This window comes from Lagopus muta, chromosome 5, assembly GCF_023343835.1.
Source record: "Lagopus muta isolate bLagMut1 chromosome 5, bLagMut1 primary, whole genome shotgun sequence".
NCBI classification, from domain to species: Eukaryota; Metazoa; Chordata; class Aves; order Galliformes; family Phasianidae; genus Lagopus; species Lagopus muta.
In genome coordinates this window covers 3,214,559-3,236,373 of record NC_064437.1, presented here as the reverse complement: position 1 = coordinate 3,236,373, position 21,815 = coordinate 3,214,559, and the positions used below count along the sequence as shown (strand labels likewise).

At 45.2% G+C, this 21,815-nt stretch overlaps 1 long non-coding RNA gene across 1 annotated transcript; it reads right to left on the bottom strand.

Moving 5' to 3' along the window:
- Positions 1–8,098: 8,098 nt before the first annotated feature.
- LOC125693529 (uncharacterized) lies at positions 8,099–21,568 on the bottom strand. Its single transcript, XR_007377139.1, has 3 exons — positions 21,399–21,568; positions 10,629–10,846; positions 8,099–10,149 (listed from the first exon to the last, which is right to left on the bottom strand). It is a non-coding gene; the product is annotated as an uncharacterized LOC125693529 (long non-coding RNA).
- Between the last annotated feature and the right edge of the window lie 247 nt (positions 21,569–21,815).

Sequence of the window (21,815 nt, the reverse complement as noted above, 5' to 3'; positions counted from 1 at the left end):
GCCTGTGTCCCTGGGCAGCACCACAAACACAGGAATATAAACCCTTTGTTGTCTAATAGCCAAAATGTGAATTCATGCAGGATAAGGATGGTATGCCAACACCTAATAGGGAGCAGGTTGTAAGCCCACTTTCCCCGTTTCCTCCTAGAATGCTCTTCTAACCATGGTACAAAATTTTTGGCCATCTCACCTGAGCTCGTGGGTATCGGGCAGAGAGATACACTGTGCCATATTGCATGGACACACACCCATCACTGCTTAAATATTAAGGCATCTTGATCAGCCAACAGACAGAAATTGGCCCATATGCTTTGTACCTTCTTCCCTGGCTAGATGTCTAACTGTGTGCAGAAGGTTTTGAAACACAAAGAGAAACATTCTGTTAAAAACTCAATTACCATTTGTTTTTCAAGATATAGTATCCCATTATTTTTTCCAGAGAAGTGAAATTCAATAAGGTTACAACAGAATGTAGTCCAACAGTTACCGTACTTCCAGAGCATTATTTAAGCTACAGAATTTCTTAATGATTAGAAACATATGTAGGAAAAATCACATGCAAAATGAGAATGACTGGAGACAATTTTCCCCCTGAACACTTTTTTTGCAGTCAAGTAACAGCTCTGTGGTTCCCCTTGCAGCTTGCAGGACCTCCAGGGGATGCAGGAGGTATGGGATGCCCACCTGGCCATGCCAACCAACAGGCCCAGAAAAGTCAAAGGAAGCAGGGAATATTTTGCTGCTTCTTTCTTTCTTTCTCACATCAGATCCCAAAAAACCATTTTTGCTAGTGAAGAACTCCACTGTGTGCATGGGGTCACGTCCCAAAGGGCTTTGTGCACGCACAGCTGTCGCTTCACGATCCAACCCAGGTGAGTCGAAATGGACCCAGAGGCGATGGCGGCTTTGGACATTCATTTCCTTTTAGGATTTGTGTTGCTGGATCTGGTGAAACCTATGGGAGATTTGTAATTGCAGAAAGTGAGGAGCTGTGAGTACAGCAGCACCAGTACCTCCTGGAGCAATCTGCGGAGTATGTGCTTGAACCCAGTGCTAAAAGGGGGAAAAGCCAAAGTTCCACACTTTGGTGTGACTTCACCAGGACAAAAGCTCACCCATGGGAGCTCAGGGCTCAAATATCTCAGGGAGTCAGACTCCAAGCCCCAAAATCAGGGAAGAGAGTCCCTCGTTACTTCTATGTGTGCATGGCAAATACTCAAACCTCCAATTTTACATCTTCCCTTTTTCCTACTTAGGAGTAGATGCAAATGCTCTCCTACATACCTCTCACTTATTACCTCCTGGCTGCAATGGAGCTTCCAGAATGGATTGAAGCTGTAAAACAGGTGGCTGTCACTGTGAATGGTTAAACTGAGGTGTTTTGAGCCTAAGCTGAACAATATGAGTATACCTATGAAGTGGCCCTTGGTGCAACCCAGGAAGGTTTCCAGAGGACGGCACATTTGGTTCCCTTCTGTAACAAACCACCATTTCCCTTTTCTGCCATAGAAGACATTTGTGCTGAAGAGCTTTTCTTCACATTTCTCAGCCAGATAATTACACGCAGGTAATTTAATTACACACAGGTAACAGGAAGCACATGGGGACCCCTGTCTGCGCCTCCACACCCCAAACACCTCCACTTTTTGGTCTTCAGGACAAGATTTTGTTCATTGCTTTCGCCAGCTCCGTGCAGTGATGCGCTCACGTGGCCACATCGAGTCAGATTTGGGGGTGCTGGATTGTGCTCAGCATTGGGTTCCCACACCAGAGCTCTTCCTTTGGCTCTCGGTAAACCTCTGAAATTCTCTCCTTCCTAAGATGCACCTTTTCAATATTCACAGAGAAGAGTATAGTCACATATTCCTCTCAAAGCCACAAGGACTTGACTAGAGCTAAAATGTCATTTATGTACATATCACAAGCGTTTTTCTAGGCACAGATGTCTTTCTGGTGCCAATATGCTGTTTATGTACTTATCTGTCACAAGCACATGTCTACATACATATGCCCTGCTGGCAGAGGCACAGAGCATTTTGAAACTCTTATTAGACTGCTAATGAATAATACGCATACAAAGGAGAAAACAGAAGGTGGATCTATCAGGAACAGCCTCTTTCTTAACTACCTTTTAATTGTAGGAGAGGAAGAAAAGAGATGAATTTTGATATGCTGGCATCTGCGAAGGCCTGCTTAGCAGCACCGAACGCCATCGTTTTAAAAGAGGATTTTTCACAGGTTTGGGTATTTGGGGGAGAGAGGGAAGGAGGGGGAGGGGGGGGATTTAAAAAAAAAAAAAAAAAAAAACACAAAATTTTGACACTGAGAGTATTGCAAATCCTGGTGCCAATGATGTACGATAGTGTGATTGTCACCATGGAATGCTGAAAAGCCCGAGCAGCTGTTTGGCATATTGACAGTGCGAATTCGGAGCGTTTTAAATGCAAATGACAGTATTCAATTGATCGCACGAAAACAATGGGTCATAGCCTTACCTTTCCTTGGCTGTGCTCTGAATAATCAGTCTGCAAATCCATGCACAATGGGGATATTGTAGGCGTTCTGGGGATTTTGTTCCCTGCGTGCACGGGGGTCGGTGCAACGCCTCTTTTTGGGCAGAGCTGAAAAGAGGTTCTGCTGCACGGTCCCGAGCATGGGGTGAGGTGGTGAAAGGGGCATAATTTGCCCCAAATCCACCACATCCTAAGTGTCAGCCTGTTTTTCTTCACTTCTATCCTTTCCTGCTTGCCCTTTAATCATTCCCAAGGGTGGCTGGCTTTCTGCCCGACTTGTCTCCATTATACCCTGCTGCAATCAATATGGCAAGCAGAAATCAGCGGGAGAAGGCATATTCTGCTCTCAGTGAGAGCCAGTGGGAGGGAATGAGATCAGGCCAGCCAGCTGCAACCCCGGCCCAGAAGGCAAACTGAAATGCAGCCACAAAGCTGCCGCCAGGCACCTCAGTCTTGCCTCTTCCACTGTGTCCCCTGCCCGCGGCCAGCAGCAGGTAAAGGCCTTTCCTCTCCCAGGCCAGTGCAGTAGGGAGGATAAGCACGAAAACCTGGCCCCTTTCCACTGAAATCAGTTTATGCAGTGGTGGAAAGCAAGAGGTGAGGGGCCCTCCTGATGGGAATGGGAACCTAAAGTGTCACTATGGGCAAGGCTGGGATGTGCTGAGAAACTGATGGCTGGTTTGGGTCTCCAGGTCTGGCCACATGGTAAAAGGAAGGCAACTGCTGTCAGTCCTGAGTATCTCCATCCAGAGATTTTCTAGATCTGCTTTTCTTTAGAAATAAAGGTAAAAGAGATGCAGGAGTACCTTGGGGTGAAGACACCACCCAGACTGTGCCCCCAGCCCATGGAGGTAGGGGTTCACAATCAGCATACGTGTGACATCTACACTGAAGAATTTTAATTTGGTGAGTTTCTTCCCTTTCCTTATTTTGTTAGCCTGAGAGAGCCTTCTCAGAACCACAAAGCTGTGCTTTACTGTCTCTCTTTATGCCTTCACCCAGCCTTTGCAGTTTTAGTCATGAGCTTTGGGGGGTTGAAGCTTTTGGATCTCTTTACCCTCTGGGTATCATTAGAGTTGGAAGGGACCTCTAAATGCTATCTTGTCCAACACCCCTGCAATGAACAGGAACACCAACCATTCCAGCAGGTGCTCAGAGCCCATTCAGCCTGATGTTCTGATGGCTGATGTTCTTTAAAACTCTGAACGGCAGCCTACGCAGTGGTCTCCAGAAACCACTTCCCCTCTAACTTCCTCTAAATGCTCCACTTTAAATGGGGGTGTTCAGGAAGAGCTGGGGGCTGGGTGGTATCATCACAATTGTTTTCAGGCTTTCCTAATCTTTCCCAGCAACTTGGGACATAATGATGCACAGGTATGAAAATCAGCTGAATTCTGTAAAAGGTTAAATCACACCAATTTCAGTGTTCAGCCTTTCCATCTCTGAAGGAAGGCAATGAGTAAAACCCAACGTCATTATGATGTTTGCATTTCTAAGATAAATCTGTTTACCTGTAAAACAGACACATTAAAAAGCAATCAGCCAATACAAATAATTAGTTACAACATAGGCACATGATTTGCTTAGCCTCTGGAACAGGGCAGTTTCTTGCTTAGCTTGAACTCGTTGCTGATGGATGCTCGATGAAAGGTCTTGGAGACTCTGTGCTCAGCTAAATGCTGGGGAGAAAAAAAAATGATTACTTCAGAGAGACATTGCTCAAGTCAGCTCTGCAAGAAATTCATCACCAACAGCATTGGCACTGCACATCAGCAGCAGCGTATGGAAGCTGAGCTGCAGAAAGTAACAAAGTGAAGGAGAGGAATGCCTCGTACCATGAGCATGGGGGAGTGCATCATTACCCAAAGGGATAATGTTCTTTAGAAAGCTTTTCTTTGGTTAAAGGCAATGCTCATGGGGGGATTTACTTGTGATCAGAAAACCTTTGTTTTCTGTGAACAAAGAGAACTAAAACAACTCATATTGCTGATGGATAACCTTTTTATCAAACTATTTAAAGTTTATTATTATATGAGCTTGCTATAAAACAGGCAGGACTGGCCTCTGGTACCCAAGAGCTCAAGAACCAAGCAGTTGTCCTTGGAAGGAAATGTGCAGCTTGTCTGTGCTTAGCTCCAAGTGTCCAAAAGGACATGATAAGAGCAAGTGTAGGGGCTGCTGTGAAGGCTGCTGCCTCCATCATACACGCCTGAGCAGGATGCTGTTCAATATAAACCTTTAAAAGAAGTAGATGGCTGCAATGGGGCAGTGCTTGGTTTGAGTCCTTCTGAGGGAAGTCCTTCTGAAGGCGAGCAGGAATTGCACTCCTTTGCACCAAAGACTTTTTCTGAGACCTTTTATCTGGAAGGTGGAGTCCAGAAGTCTGCAAGGTCTCATGGACACACAAGGAAGCACTCAACTTCTTCTTGAATAGGAAAAAAACTCTGTTTACACATAGCTCTTCTGCTTAGCACATCTGGAGCACAAGAGAAGTCTGGGTTTAGCTAAACAGAGGGTTTGACCTCGCTCTTTCTGGAGGAGGAGGATAACAATAAAAGCACTCTGCAGTTATTGCTTATGATAACAGAATCAGTAGAATTTTTCCAATCTTCCTGCTGCTGGCAAACAGTAGAAGGCAAAAGTCTTGTGGAGACAGAAGGAATAAAAGCAAAATTTCTTGCAGAAGACTGGAAAAGTTTCCCAAAGCATTTTTCTTTAAACTTAACCACATGATTTACAAGCTTATTATTAGTTCTCTCCCCTCCCCCTCCCTCCTCCTTTACATAAAAAGAGAAATTTAAAAAGTGTAGATTAGCACATTTTTGGATATCCTCCAAGCTCTCCATTCCCCTGCAGAAAGGGTTATTTTGACAAATCAAAGATCCCTTTTTGGGTGGCCTGGAGAGACGCAAATCTGTGCTCCGTGCGGCAGAAACGACAACTCCTCGAGGAGAGCTTCCCTGCGCCTCTCAGACACTTACAGAGAGACAAACGCAGTGCACCTTCTGATTGAGCTATAATAAAACACTGCCTGGATGTTCCTGAGAACTCCTCCCATTTAAGGGCTCTGTCTCTGCAAGCACCCAAGATCAGGCTGGAAGGGGTTCTGAGCACCCGATGGAGCTGTAAGTTTCCCTATTTGCTGCAGGGGAGTTGGAACAGATGGCTTTTAAGGGTCCCTCCCAACTCGAATAATTATTTGATTCTATAAACATGGGCTGGGAACTGCCTTGGGTACCACCCAGAAGCTAGCACAGCTTTCTCAGTAATGGAGCTCTTGGGAAGAATCGTGAGACCATCTTCAGTGGCAACCAACAATGAGAAGAATTTGTTTGGTGGCAATTTATTCTTCACTTTGTATTTATCTGCTGCTTATCACACGGTCCTAGTGTTTCTGCATTGTGTGATAACTTTCAAAGATGAGCAACACCTGGGGCACGCAGGACAAGTACATTTGCAGAAAATGCTGGTGATCGAAAGGCAGTGTTGTGCAGAGCAGCCACTGCAGCAGGGTGCGTGCTGCTGTGCTTATTCTGGTAGCAAAGTGTCCACTTTTGCAAAAAACCTAAGGTGCATACATTCACTCACCATGTTGGCCAACAGCAGTACAACTGGAAGTGCCCTGCTGTCACCCATGCCTGTGGCACCAAGGCAAATCTCCTAATACCATCCATGGAGCATCCCAGGTTTCTCACCAGGTTTTGGCCAAAGGGCCACCAGTGATCTCCATATATCCAACCATAAATCCTCATGGCCTCAAGGCATATGTTCACATCAAGGGATTAAAATGTGTATTGGAAGGCTAAATAGGTCAGTGGCAAAAGCACACAGAGGGGCTCGGAAAGGCAGTGTAAGAACGAGTCAAACCACAGTGAAAGAAACAATTGTCCTGGAATGGAAAAATATATATATTCACTTAAAGGAAATCTTCGTAAACAGGTTGAACAAGACTATGAGGCTGGAGGAACAGATGGGAAAATGGAACAAACAGATGGAAAAATTCTATTTCTGAAAAAAAATTCTATTTGTAAAGCTATAGCTACTTTCAATGAATGCTTCAATGCTAGAGAGCTGAGGCATCAGAATATTCATAACAAGGCCACAAATTCATACATCTGAGACCAATAGAATGGCAGGTGTTTTAGATAGGTGAGTAAGGTGCTTCTCAAACAGCCACGTTCATTGTTTTTCCATACTTAATGCCTCTATCCACATGGATGGTTCACTGTACTTACAGGACACTACTCACTTCAAGATTAGAAAGTAACTGACAGCGTTTCATCAACTATTACTGGGTAGAAAAGGAAGAAGATCACCCTGCTTTTTGCCACCTCACTGGAGGAGAGGAATGGATCTGAGCTCACCGACACCAGCAGAAAAGTCCTGCAGACAAGGGCAGGAGTGTGAGTCCTACAGCGTGAGTCCACCAACTTCATGGGGAGCGATTTCACTTCTAGTAATGTCTGTCCTTGGGCAGTTGTCCTTGAAGTTATGGTGGGGAACACCCTGAGAAAAAGAGGGGAGATGTCTGAGCGATGAGCAGCTTGAGCTGGGAAAGCAGTGTTAATGGGTGGGGGGCTTTAATCCCTCTGATTGCAGCTTCACAGCTGTAAGAGAGGAGAGAAGTGCTCCACTCCTCACTTCGGGTCCTTTAAGTCAATGCTGGGCTTTTAAGGACTCTGTCCCATATCTGGGTCTTAGCAGCTTTGCCCACATGTTTTTCTGCCGTATCTCTGGGACTCATAAAAGCGTCTTTAGTGCTGAAGTAAGTTCCCCTGTGAGGAGGGGCTGTCAAAGACGGACGCTAATGTCATTAGCAGGTTACAAGGGGGAAACAAGAGAGAATTTGCTGCAGATCCTCATTTCCATAATCTTGCCTCGCCATCCTGGTTGTCAGCTCTTAACCTCAAATCCTTCACCTCCAAATCTGTGGCGCCAGTGACCTCGGGGATTTGCTTTCAAAGTGGTTTCTGGTTTTAGGGAAACTAATCGAGGCTTCGTGTGACAGAAGACAAACTTGGTCTCTGCACCCAAATGTGAAAGACGGGCCCAGAGTGCAAGCGAAATCTTGCAATCATTTTTTCAAGCCATCTGCCCATCTGCAGTCCCATAACAATATCCGTTCAGTGCTGGCTTCCCTCTCTCTCTCACAGGAATAAAGAAATTACCATAAACAAAGCAGATCAAGGGCCTGTTTAAGCCAAATGCAGCCCAGACACATTGCTTCAGAAGGGGAAAAAAAGAGCTGCAGGGGAAGTTTCGTCCTACCTGCCAGTGACTCCAGCGATGCCAGGCACTGCGATTTGGACTGGGTGTGTGCATGGGAACTTGGTTTCCAGGGTATTTCTGTGGCTAAGGAAAGTGAGTGCCACAAAAGCCAAGAAAAAGTAAATGGAAAAGAGAAAGAAAAAAGAAAGAGAGAAAGAGAAAGAAAGAGGAAGAAAAAGAGAAAGAAAAAAAGAAAGAAAAGAAGGGGGGGGGGGGGGGGGAGGGGAAAGAAGAAAGTAAAAAAGGAAAAAAAATAAGAGAAAGGAAAAAAAAAAAAAAAGAAAAAAAAAAAGAATAAAAGCAACTGAATGGTTTTCCAGCAGTGCAGAAGAGAGAGAAAGAGGATGAATACAAGAAAACAGGAAAATTGGGATGGACACATAAAGCCTTTTGGTCTCATAACACTTTGCATCGCATACGACAGTCTAACCAGTGCCTGGATCATTCTGTTTATTATGGTGTGTAAATTTATTGTGAAAAAATGCATCATCTCCAAGAGTGAGCTCTGAGTTAGAGAGTCTGCAGCAAACTGGCAGGGCAGCTTGGCACGAGGATGCCCTGGAGGTAGGGAGGAGCTGGACCAGTCCCTACATGATACTGAGAAAGGGAGGCTCGATAATTCAGTGCCTAGGTTGGAAAACATTGCCAGAAGTCATGAAACTAAATGCTTGAGCAGCCCTTCAATGGGCCAGATAGCAAGTTTTGAGGGAGAAAGAGAGAAAGAGGCACGTCTGTGCAGGGAGCAGCTTGTACAGTGGTGGCTGCTGGGGCTGTGTGTGAAGCTTCCCAGGTGCCAAGAAGGGGGACAGAGATCTGCAGGAGCCTCAGCCTCATTATTTTTATGTTCAGCTGCCTAATTACTACGTGTCAGCTGTCTGTTGGAAGGAACGATGCACCGCGGCCTTTCGTTTGGGAATTTGTAGTGACTAATGGGCCTGGAGGGAATGACTAACGAGGAAATGTTAGAATTAGTAAATATGCATCACAGTGAGATGGGTAAATGGGGGAACGTGACAAATGAGCTCGAGGATGTGAAGGATGCAAGAGCAAAGGGCCAGCCCCCCAGGAAGCCCTGGGACCCACTCAGAGGGAGGGGATGGTGGGTGTAGCAGAGGTGCGATACCTGAGAACATCATGGGCTGGTAGCAGAGACAGAGACATCCTCCAAAACCTTTCAGCCAGTGCTGAGCAGAGCTGGGGGAACAAATGCACTCCAGCACCCCAACAAGACCACAGCCCTGCATCCCTGCAGGACCACAGTTGCTTCATTTGAAGCACAGCACAGCAACAATGGTGATCCTGCATTGGCCTCAGCTCCATCCTACATCAGGACCTCATATGTGTAGAGGTACTGCCAGACCTAAATTATTGTGATGGTTTCATTCATCCATTTCACATGCAGAAATTGCTTTCTGTTGGCTGTTTCAAAGAATCCTCCTAATTACCAGCTTTGCTGTGCACTGGTTCAACACCTGTGCTAAGGAACACCTGCAGGTTCGGTCTTACAGGGAAGAACAACGGGAGACAGCATCACAGAAGGGACTGAATTCGGGGATAGTCTCTGCTATATTGCAAGAGATACATATAATTCTCAAAAAGTACAGCTGACAGGTGTTTCTGAATGGCTGGTAGTAAGAAACTTGAAGAAAACTTACTGAAACTGGTAGAATTTTCCAGAGTCCAAAACTCATTAAAACCAGTAAAATCATCCAAAGGTATGGGAAATAAGGAAGAAAAACAGCCCTCTTCTGTTTTTGGTTTAAAATCTCATTGAGATCATCTGGCAGTCGCTGGTCTGCTGCATCTGTCCATTGCCAGCATCAGCTGTGAGACATTCTCCAAGCAGCCTGCTGAGATCCTTTGTGTCAGTGTCGCTGCCTTCGTAAGAATAAACTACAGATTCAAATATTCTTGAGCAGAGGGTCAGAGAAATTGGAATCACATCTGCCATAGGATGCTGAAATGTGGTCTCATTTGCACTTGTCCGATCAAGCCCCCCACTGCACCCAGCTTTCCCATTTTATTTAAATCACAGCAACATTATTCAAATCTCACCCCATTGAAAGATGCAGCTGCTTCTATTTTTGGTGCTCCCCTGTTAGAGAATAGGAAACAAGCAACAATCCTGCCCTGTTTTTGGTGATCAGCAACATTGTGTCTTCAAGATGGTTTTCATTCATCGGAAACTGATGGCAGGGGAGCAATAGTTCAGGTGCCTCTGTCCTTTAAACACCACAGAACAGCTGTGATGCATGCTTGCTCTACGACAGATGTTTCAGAAAGCTGGGGCAAATTTTCAGGGTGCTCAGAGCTGGATCACAGATAAGCCTAGAGTTATGGAATGGATCATTTTCCTTTTGCAGCATGCCTGAATGCAAAAAGAAAAATACATTTAGGGAGAAAAAAAACACAGAAATCAATGAGCTAAGTTATTTGATGAGATACTAAATAATCTAAGTAACTCTTGAGTTTGTTTGTGTGATGTCTAAGCCCTGTAAGGAAGTGAGGTGAGGAAGGAGTGACACAAAGTCTTTATCATTATCATTCTGTGTATTAGCACATCTCTGTTGGCTCTGGGTTCATCTGGAGAACAAGAAAGCCAGGTGAAAGAGATGATTTTTAAAGAGCACCAAATGCACAAACACAGGGATCAACAAATGGTCCACATCACAGCAAGACCCCAGATAGATGGAATCTTATCTCTGAAACACCAGTATTACCATGGATCACAGAATCATAGGAAAGGCTCAGAATCATGGAAGAGACCTCTAAGACCACCAAGCCCAACTGTAACGTGTCCCCACTGCCCACATCCCTCAGTGCCACATCCCCACGGCTCTTGAATACCTCCAGAGACAGCAACTCCACCAGCTCCTTGGACAGTCCACTCCAGTGCCTGATCACCCTTTCTGTGCACATCCCAGCACACAACGTGGCATCTGGAGCTGAAGTTACACGTCTACATCATGGAATCCAACCACCATGGAGCTGGGAGGACGACCTGTATCTCTTGACTTTCAGAACTGATCGTTTTTACCAACAGGCACCAACTGGTTGACACTTGACTGAAACAACAGAAAAACAAAACATTTATTTCGTACAATACATACGCCCTGATTACAACTGATTCCCTAAGAAAATATCTCAATTTTACCATAACGGCTTTATTTTGAGGCTGTTCAAACAGAGAAAAAGGACTTCTGTTTTTCCACAGCAAAATTTGATGTTTTTGAATGTACTTTTTTTTTTTTTTTTCAGTTGGAAATTGACAGGATGGAAAATCCACAGCTATCTCTACTTATAACACATCATGGTTAGGTGTGTGTGCATAGCACTTAACACAGCATAAAACATAACATAGCACATAACACATCCAGGTGGGTGTGCATATGGCATGGGCGCAAAAAGTAAGTTTCAGAGACAAAGTTTGAGGACACAAAAACTATTGGAAAGGAGGCTTAAATAACATTCAGATCAGATGGTAGGAAGAAAGTTGTATTTTCTTACTCTTGGGGAAAGTTGAGATACAGCCACTGTTTGACACTGAAAACATCTGGAAATCCTTCACTTACTATCAAGCACCCAGAGACCTGGTGCAAGAAGTGATGCCACGTGTTCAAAGAAGGGCAACAAAGCTGGTGAGGGGTCTGGAACACAGGCCATATGAGGAGAGGCTGAAGGAGCTGGGAATGTTCAGCCTGGAGAAGAGGAGGCTCAGGGGAGACCTCATTGCTCTCTATAACTTCCTGAAGGGAGGTTGTAGCGAGCTGGGGGTCGGCCTCTTCTCTCGTGTCATTAGTGATAGGACCAGGGGAAATGGTTTCAAGCTACGGCAGGGGAGATTCAGGCTGGACATGAGGAAGTATTACTTTTCAGAAAGGGTGGTCAGGCACTGCAATGGATGCCCAGGGAGGTGGTGGAATCACCGACCCTGGGGGTGTTCAAGGAAAGACTGGATGTTGCGTTGAGGGACATGGTTTAGTAGGAGCTATTGGGAATAGGTGAACGGTTGGACTGGATGATCTTTTAGGTCTTTTCCAACCTTAGTGTTCTATGATTCTATGATTCTTCAACATTTTTGGGGAGCATGAGCATTTCAATAACAGCAGCAGCAAAGTTCCCCATGTGCTGTTACTGACTGATTTTCATTTTGACTCTTGTAAGTTGAGGCATTCTTCCACCCTTTTATTCAGTAAGATCTTCTAATATTTCAAGTTACTCATGTTTTTTGGGAGGGATCTGTTTCTAGATGCCAACATTTCCTGCTGGAATGCCTATTCCTGGCCTGGCTTTGCAGCATGCTGGCAGCAGAATGGCCTTTCAGCAGCAAGGTGCCTCAGGCAGGGCCAGAATGAGGCGATCGCTTCTGTTCCAGAATGGACCTAATTACTACCTGAGCCTAAGGAAGGAATTCTTTTTTAACAGATCACCTATAAAAGAAATAGTATTTGCTAAACACTCTGGCAGTGTCATAGTTAATGCAGACATTTCTGGTGGGGCATTGCCTGAAGTGGGTCAGCCATTGGCCCATCTGTACCTCCTCACACCACACCTGGGTGCGATCTCCAGCAGCCCAGCTGCTGTTTCCAGTGCAATCAAAGCCAATGCAGCAGTTGACTCCTAAGATCTCTGATAGGGAGATCTCAGCTGTGGTTACCAGCTGGGCCCTGCAAGTGTCATTTTCCAAAAAAACCATCTGCTGCACTGAAGCTCCAGTAGCCAAGAATCTGCTACTTACTACCACAGAACTGCTCCAGATTTTTACAGGGGTAACCACTAGAATTTACATTTTGGGAGGGACAGAGAAGGTGGAATTTAGAAACTGTTACTTTCAGCGTTGAAAGGAAATTTTCATTTTCCTGCACTGGTCCAATGCTGCCTTTTTCTCTCCTGCTCTCTCATTGTGCTGTTTCATTTTCAGATAGATGCCCTTACCTTCCCAGAACTGTTGGCCATCTCATAGCTTTTCTCTTTTTCAGCATTTTGTTTTGTGTTTCTTACCATTGTGTTTGCCTGCAGCATGGCTTTCTTTTTTTTTTCCTCAGATTCAGGCTTAAAGGCAGAGACAAACCAGCTGAGATTCACATCTCCCTGGATGTTGTGTGTCTCCGGGGTTGATGTCTACACTAGAGCTACTGGTCTAGACTCCCTTTGGCACGAGTGGAGAGAAATAAGTGGCCAAAGCATGATTTATCTGACCTACCTGAGGCATCTGGACTTAGTGGGATGCAGTTACTGCATTGCAAGTGTCTATTTTCCTCAATTACAAAGCAACAGAGAAGTCAACATCAGGAGAAGACTCCTGTGCCATTGAGAGCAGTTCTTTAAATGTTGCTCATCTGCCTTTCCTTTAGGAAGATCCTGTGCCTTCACGAATGCCTTTCTACACACGTTGGGTCAAATGATCTCCAGGCACCCTCTCTCCCAGGAGGTACCACCAAGGATGTGGAAGTTGGCCTGGTAATCTACTTATGGTTGTTTCCAAGGTGTTGACTTGAGTTTTCTCCATGCAAAACCTAAAACAACCATCAATGATAATATTTGGAGAGTGTGGTCTTCTGTGCGTGGGGAGGTAAGCTTCAGAATGAGGGCTTGTTTGTAGAAATTGAGATTGATCATGATGGATGAAGGACATTTCTAGCCCAGGAGGCAGCTGGTTTCTCCGTGGCCAGATGGCCACAGGGTCCAGGCCAAACTTCTCACCTTGACTGTGCTCCAGCATGATGATTACAACTGACTGAACTCAGAGTTTGGCCACTATACGAATACTAAACACTCCAGAATGATTCCTAAAAATTATTGTATGACCCAGCTTGACATTTCACTACTGGGCTTGGAAAAACCTGAAGGGGAAACTGATAGCTTTAAAACAAAGGCAGCAATAAGAAGTGTTCCCCAAGAGGAAAACACAAAGTCATTAAAACTGGACTGGGATGGAGATCCTGGAACACACCTAGCATAAAAGAAACTTTTAAAACATGCAAAATCTGAGCTCAAATCTGCATCCTGATTTCAAAAAGAAAACCCGCACATTTCAAAAACAAAAGCACTGGCTATAAGCTTCTCAAGAATTAATGGTTCTTCAGACTTGGCTTGGTTCTGAAGTACTGATGTTTGAGCCACCTCTATTAATTACCCATAGGCACAGCATATGATTATCCAGTATTATATCCCAAGCGACTGCCTTAAAACACAGCTCAAGTTCACCTTCTGTTAAACCTCTCCAAAACAGATGTGTGAAAACCTGTTAGCAGCAGTAATCTTTTTCAGGTTACTTTAGAAAGGCAGCTGAGCCTGGTGGCATCTCAGGAACTTGCTGCCAAGTAAATTTATGGTCCCTGCTTCAAGGAGGGGCATGGGGGAAGTGTGGGGGGGGAGGGAGGGGAAGGTGGGGGGACCAGATCTATTCAAAGTGGCAGAATGGAGGTCTGGTACCTATCTGCTCTGGTTGTCTGGCATTAATCTGGAGGCAGGTGTCTGTTAAAGCTCCCAAAACCTACGGGTATCCTAGAGACAGCTGAGAGAGGACACAAGCGTGAGAAGGGAGTCAGCTCTGAAAAATCAGTCCTAGGTATGTGGTACAGGCTGAGCACCTAAAAACAGGGCTACAGAAATTGCTTCTTTACTTGAAAAAGGAAGACCTTAGATCTGTGAATAATATAAGTTGTGGGAGCCAAACAGAAGGACGAACCTTGTTAGCATAGGAAACTAGGAGAGAAGAGGAAGAGAAATAAAAATACAGGCCAGTTTGCTTGTCTATGAGGTTGAGAGAAGTACGTAAAACCTCTCAGGACCAAATCATCCCACCAACCAGTGCCAGCAGAACCACGTTGGTCTGCAATGCTGCAGTGAGGACTCAGCCAGAGGGAGGCTCTTCCCCAGCGCATCTGCACTTCGTTAGGACTTTGTAGACTGCTAAATGAGCACCAGACCACAGCGTGAAGGCACATTGTCTGGGCTCGGCTGATCACACTATGTGATAAAAAGGAGTGTTAAAAAAAAAAATAAAAATGCTGTTCTTCAGTAAACATTGGAAAAGGAGGCTGAAGATTAATTCAAACAGTTTGGATGGCTGGAACAAGAGAAACAAGCTGAGCATTTCCAAATATGGGCTACCTTTCTCCAGCATCAAGCCAGGAGAACCTTGAGGCATGTGAGCCAACTGAGCTGCAATTCCCTTGGTAACAAGGCCTTAATTAAAAGCTAAATTGCACATACATAAAAAAAAAAACAGCACAGGGCTCACTTCAGCCATAGAGGTCATGAAATCACAGGCAATCGTATGACAAACATTAAATCCAAAGTGGTCCAGGGAACAACTGCTCTGCACACACTCACTCAACACAAGCCACAAAAACACTTCACAAAATGCCATAACGAGCTTAAGGCTTTTAGTACAAATAATTAAAGCCACAAATAGGAACACCAAAGGAAGAGAGAAAAGGAACCACCAAGGACTCCAGTCTTCCACAGCAGGAATTTGTGTAGTGAAAATGCCAAATTAATTCTAAGAGGGACACGATACCCAGTGCCCCTGCCAACCCCAGTGTCTTGTTTCCCTACTTTGCTCCCCCAGCAAACCCTGATGATATGAACTGGAGGAAAAAGCCTCTCTCATTTCAAATCTGGCACTCATTTTACCCTCACGTATAATCAAAACATGCCAATGAACACTTGAGTTGTTTTTCTTTAATACCGTTAAGAGCAATAACACACCATGTTCAACATCCCATCTCCAGCTGCTTTGGAGAAAAAGCAAAAAACCCCAACTCAGACACCAAACTATGCACAGGGGCTGTGGGGAGAGGAATAATTAGCTGATTCATGTGTTTCCTGCATTCAGTTTGGGTTTTATTTCCAGGTACAAAGCACTGACTTTCAGCCCGTTGGACAGACCCAATGCCCCACTGCTTGCTGCCCCAAGCCCAGCAAAATAAGCATCTGATCTGGTGTGTGCCGTGGCACTGAGGATGGATGCAGATGGTCCCACCTCACTGTTGGATCCATGAGGTCAACATAGTGATTTATCTCTTGGAGCACAGCAAACCATAGGGCTCAGCTGCTGTAATTTGGGGGCACTCCAGCTACAGCCATGGACAACAGCAGCGGATCCTCTTGGTTTCTGCACTGTTTTTTGTCTTTCAAGATCAGCAGCTTGCTAGGGCAGCAGTAAGGAAATCTACAGAAATTATAACCTTTATACGTGGTAAATCATATCTGTTGTCCCCATTGGCATGTGCTGCCATACAATGAAAGGTGACATCCCTATGTTGGCATCACTCACCCACCAATGGCATACAATGAAGGACTCTGGATTTTGAACCCAGAACACCTCTTAATAGACTTTTTTTTTTTTCCTTTGTGTTTTGGCTGGAAGCTTGCAAGACCTTTTCATTTGAAAGAGATGCCAGCCCAAAGCTTGGCATGGTGCTTGGAGGTTGTGGCACTGCCAACTGCAGGCTACTCGTAGGAGAAGCCTCTGTGTTGGGTCAGGACACTTCCAGATCCTTCACCCACAGAAAGGACAGCCTTTCCCATTGGCTTATTGAATCACCCAGGTGTGAAATGTGGTAGCAAGCTTCTAGAAAAACCAAGGGAACAGGAGAAAGAAGCATCTCGTTGGAAAGAGCGGTGTCAAGAAACTCCAGAAACAATTTTTTGTCTGCAGAAGGGAACACATCAGGATTAAATACACAAGAGAAAGAAAAATAAGCTTTTGCCAAATTTTCTGAGCTTCACAGGGTGGAAGCCTGAGCGTTGCTGCAAGCAGGAAACAACATGTGGCCATACTACTGAAATAAACAATGTACTTTCCCATCGGCCACAGAACAATACAATTAAACACAGCCATTGGCAGCAGAAATACGCTTGAGACAGAGTTTCCCAAACTTCCCTTCTTCTGCCACTGCCTGCATGTCATGGACGTGTTCTTTTTGCTCTGGTTTCTGAGATAGGAACAAAGCAGCCCCAGCAGCCTCATCCTGGTGCAGTACAGATCTATACAGATTTTCCTCCAAAGGTCCTACTGGTGTGGGTGCGTTCACAAAGCTGTCTGTGAAGAAGCAGTAGCTATGAGTGTTGTTCTCCATCTCTTGACGCCAAGCACTGGGCTCCAGAGGAGTTCTCCCACCCCACGCACCCAACACGAGATTGCAGCCAGCTCCTTCCCATGCGCTGGGTGCTCACACACCTCCGCCCAGAGCTGCTGCAGATGGGGATGCTGCAAAACACTGCCTGCCCAAAAAGATGCTTTGCTGGCAGCAGCATCTCATGCTGGACCCTTATTCTGTTAGCAGCAGGGGTTGTGACAACACATGCCTTTGACCACAGGGAAGGGGAGAACACAGTAGGCTTGATGGGGATGGATTGGGATTGGACTTGATCTTAGAGGCCTTTTCCAACCTTAATGATTCTATGACAACCTCCTTTCTCTTCCAGGTGAAAAAGTGTTGCTTTCCTACGGGTGTGGGCTATTCCTGCTGCAGATAGCTAGGAATGAGCAGAGGGAAAGGTGACTGCAGGAAGAGCAGGTCACACTCCTGCAGCTGAGATGCAGAATTAAAAATGTCCTTTTTCAGGGTATCCTTAAACAAACCCACGAGAGGAGCCAAACCGCCCCTAAACTTTCCCCCTCAGCCTGTAATTTTCAGACAACAAACCAATCCTTTCACTTCTTCCAAAGGAGCAAAGAGAAAGGCAGAGAACTGGAAAAACCCTTTATAGAAATATCAGCTGTTCCTCCTCATTCCCACCCCCAGTTCTGTTTTTTGACAAGTTAAAGTGAGGCCATAACTTATTCTGCTTTGTTCGACAGGGCTAATCACACGTGACTCTAATCACTCATGATGTTTTATTGATTTTAAGCACATTTAATCAGAAATTGGCTCCGAGTTAGATTCCTGCTAATTACTGAGAAGCAGCATTTTGAATGACTTCACAATTGGACTGCAGATTAGAATGGACAATATGTACTAAAATAATGATTCATGCATTCAGCTCCCTGGATTTATTTTGTTTATATTGGATTTTTTAATCTTTAAAGACATAATTCTGCATATGGGCAAGCAGCATTTAAAACCCTTCATGAAATGGGTTTAATTTAACAGGCTAGGCCTCAGCCAGGGGTGGGATGTGTGGGGAACAGTTTATCCCCTGTAATTCTTCTCTGGAGGTCACTGGAGGGGCTTGCCCTTGGTCTCACCACACATGGGTGGTCGATGCTGTGCTGTGGGGCCCCTTTGGCATTCCCACCCCACTGAATTCAGTCTCCAATGCCCAAATCACGCTTCCTCAACAAAGCTTTCAACAACAGAGGGTCCAGATATTCCCAGAAACATTTATCAACCCAGTATATACTTTCTCACTGTAGATCCTGGTCATATCCTGGTAACCAATTCATAGTTTTAATAGTGACAGGCATCTTATCCCATCGGTGCCTATGTTGGATACCCATGGCATAGAGACTTCCAAGGGAAATTTTCCATGCTCTGAAACATCTGTGGCCAAGCACGGGCAGTTTCCCACTATGCAAAGCTTCCACTGCACCTCAGGGAACACCAACCCACAGAGCCATAGTGGAGCTGGAGGCCAGCAGGCAGCCAGGGCAGAGACTACCATCAATGCACACCAGTAAGAAACTTGCCTTTTACACGAGAACAGAAAATTTTCCATTTCCCTCTATGCTATTTCATTTTGGCTTAAAGAAACAAGAAGCCGCACTGGGGAAGGCTCTCCAGCTGAAAAGGTTTCAGCTGAAGTTTTCAAGTTTTCAGTTAAAAAGTCAAAATTTTCCAAGAATTTTTTTTTTTTTTTTCCCCTTCAAAACAGCACTACTAGGAATGCTTGCTGCAATCTTGCCAGCCAATGGCTTTCACACAAAAACAAGCCCAAATTCAGAATGATGCACAGAATACCCTGTGATAACCAGCGTCTGAAAAGCAACAGCTCTGAAGTCTCCCTTTCTGCTCCCACACTCCTTTCCACAGGTCTGCGACACGATGGTGCAGTGGGTGGAACTCGCTCACAACTGGTGTGAAACCTCACTTTCACAGAAAGCTGGGAAATTCACCCTAGAATCACCACTGGCCTCCAAGGAATGAGCCTATGGCTGTCAAACGATGGAGATATTTATTTAAGCACAGTTATACTGCTTGGATATAAAATAGTGAGAAGCTTCCCTTTAGGAAAGACTCGGTCAGTATAAATCCAGCAAATAACTCTGACTTTTGTGCTATCCTACCCCACAGCCTATCCCATTCCCTCTGTGCCACTCCATTATCACTGCAGAATAGGATTTAGAGCATGACGTAGGGCAAAGGGATAACTTCATACGTTGCAGAAAGGAAACATCTCTTTGAATTAATCCCCTTTAATCTTTCTCACCTACTTCCACTCACTGTTTTGTTTAGCTCATTGAGTTGTCTTTCATTCTTTCTTTCCTTTGCATAAAATCCACACTGATCAAATACATTCTGCAGAAGCAATCCATCTGCATTCCCTGATGTGCCATTGTCTGCATCAGCACCAAAGCCTGCAGAGGTGATGTGTGCGATGGAGGGCTCGGGTTCTGCCCTGTCTGTCTGACTTCACACCTCTCTCCCTTATATCCCTTCCAAATTGGCTTCGAGGTCTTCAGAAGGACTTAGAAAGATGCAGAGTAGCATTGCCAGTTTACCTTGCACTGAAAGGAGCTGTGCAACCTATAAAGCTCACTGTTTCCAACATTTTTGGGTGTAGGTGTTCACAGCCCTGAAACGTGTTGTTTCAGTAGTTTTCTGAATGGACACAAGTGTCAGGAAAAGAAATTTGCATTCTTCTACTCACTGGTGACTCCAACTTCAGAGTCTTCAGTGAAAAGTACAGGCATGAAATTATTCTGAAGTTACAGCACCTACAAGACTTTTAGCAGATGGAAACCTGAAAAAAGATTACTTCTGAGATGCATTGCTCATTTGTTCAGAGCGATTAGTAGATGTAAAACCAAAAATAGACACTTTTCCTTTGATCCTTTCCAGTTGGATCCTGTGAGTAAAGACCCAAAGCACGTCTTCATATTCTGCACTCAGAAATACTCAGAAAGTGCTGCAGCCTCCCCTCGAAACCCCATCAGCATTTCACATCTCACCTACAACACTGTACGTGGAGATAAGCCCCATCAAAGGACATCAGTGAGCACCAACGTGGCCCAACCCCTCACATTTTTCATCCTCCTGGGGAAAAGAAATCACAGCCAGGCTCACTTAGAGAACGGAACGCTTCTCAGTGATGTGCTGGTACTGTTCTCATCTGGTTATTTAATCATCTATTAAAAAACTGCCCTGAAATGAACAACGGATGTCCTTGCAGTCTCCTGAAATCCACAGCCCTCTCTCTGACACTGCTGGTGCTGGGATTAGTCCTTGATATAAAGCCTAATGCAAAGCGTGAGGAAGAGAAGTGGTTTCTAGGAGAAATGGATGGAGAGCCACAGCAGGAGCTAAGGAGGCATAGGGGGACAGAGGGACGGGCGTTGCTGCAAATCTTCAGCACTACCAAAATGACCAAGAGACAACAGGGGCTCCAGCATCTCTGCTAATTGCTCTGAAAGAGAGGTGATCCTCTTAGGGCATAAAGCTGTCTGAGCACAGAAAAGCACCCCAGCACCTCTGCTGAGCAACTAACCATATTTAGATTCCTGAAAGCTGGGACTCACACTGCTGTACAACCCTTGTAGCAAAGCTTTAGCATGAAAATATAATTCCAAACACAACTAGAAACAAATATTTCCCCCACCCCAGAGGGGCACACACTGGGGCTTGTCGATGGATGGCAGTGCTGCCCATGCTGGGCGCAGCCTGCTTCCAGCTGTACGTTTAACAAGCCTCCTTCTTTATGCTTAGCATTAGCAACGATATCCTGCACTAGAGATTAGGGCTAATGCTGTACATTATTTCCAGCAAGGGATTAATTAAATCTCAACATTTCTGAGAGGTGGCCGGTATAAAGGAAGCCATTCATTTCAATGAAAACCAAGTTAGCAACAAGTTTCTCATTTCTTCCTAAAGTTACTCCATGATGGAATGGCACGTAAGCTGCTAACTGCCTCTTGCAAATACCTTAAATGCAGAACAATATACCCAGCAGGGACAGGGCCTAAAAGTGGCAGGATGCCAATAGCCAGTGTCTTGTGAGTGGGAGGTTTCCCCAAAAAAGGGGGTAGCTGCACTCAGAAAACCCCAAAACTGAGCTAAACCCCAGGTTCCCTGGGGCTCTTTGCAGGCAATAGCTCCCTGGTTTAAACAGATCCCCCTGATCACATTTGTACTTCTATGGACAGACCTAGGAATCGTGGAGGAACTGTTCCCATCACCATGGGGGTATTTCCGTGGTGCCTCAGCTTTTTCCAGAGCAGCTCAAGGAGCTGAAGCTGCCCATAACCACCCCATTCTCTTTCCCAAAACTTGCTCTTTCTTGTCTGGGTTTGTTTAAACTCACTTTTTTAGCATTCAACTTCATTCTGCTTTCTGTCATCAAAATCCCGATTGCAATTTTGAGGGCTTTGGAGACCTACAAGGTTTCCACAGCTCTACCTAGTATTAGAAGAGACCATTGCCCACCTGAGTTTCAGAACTAACGCACCTGTTGCCATGCTGAGGAAAACCAGGAGCATACACACAGCCTTACACAAGGACTTTCTTCCTTCATAGCAGGAAAACAGGCTCCAGGACCACAGTCACAAGGTGGATGTGACAGGAGAACTGTAACTGGAGCACTAAGAGCTTGCATTTCCAGCTTAGGGGCTGGCCAGATTTGAGGCTATCTCACTTGTCACCCAGGTGTCAGGGACTGGGTAAAACCTTGGGTGTGAGTAATGGGGATTTAACACACCTGCAGGCAGGAAAGACAAGCCACATCCTCTGCAGGCTGTAGCAGTGTGGCTGCTTTATTGGCTCCCTTTTGCTGATCCCTCCTTGCAAACACATCCTTATGTTCCCTGAGGGATGGACACCTCTGAGTCGCATGAAGCTGCATTTCACAGCACTGTTTTTTGATATT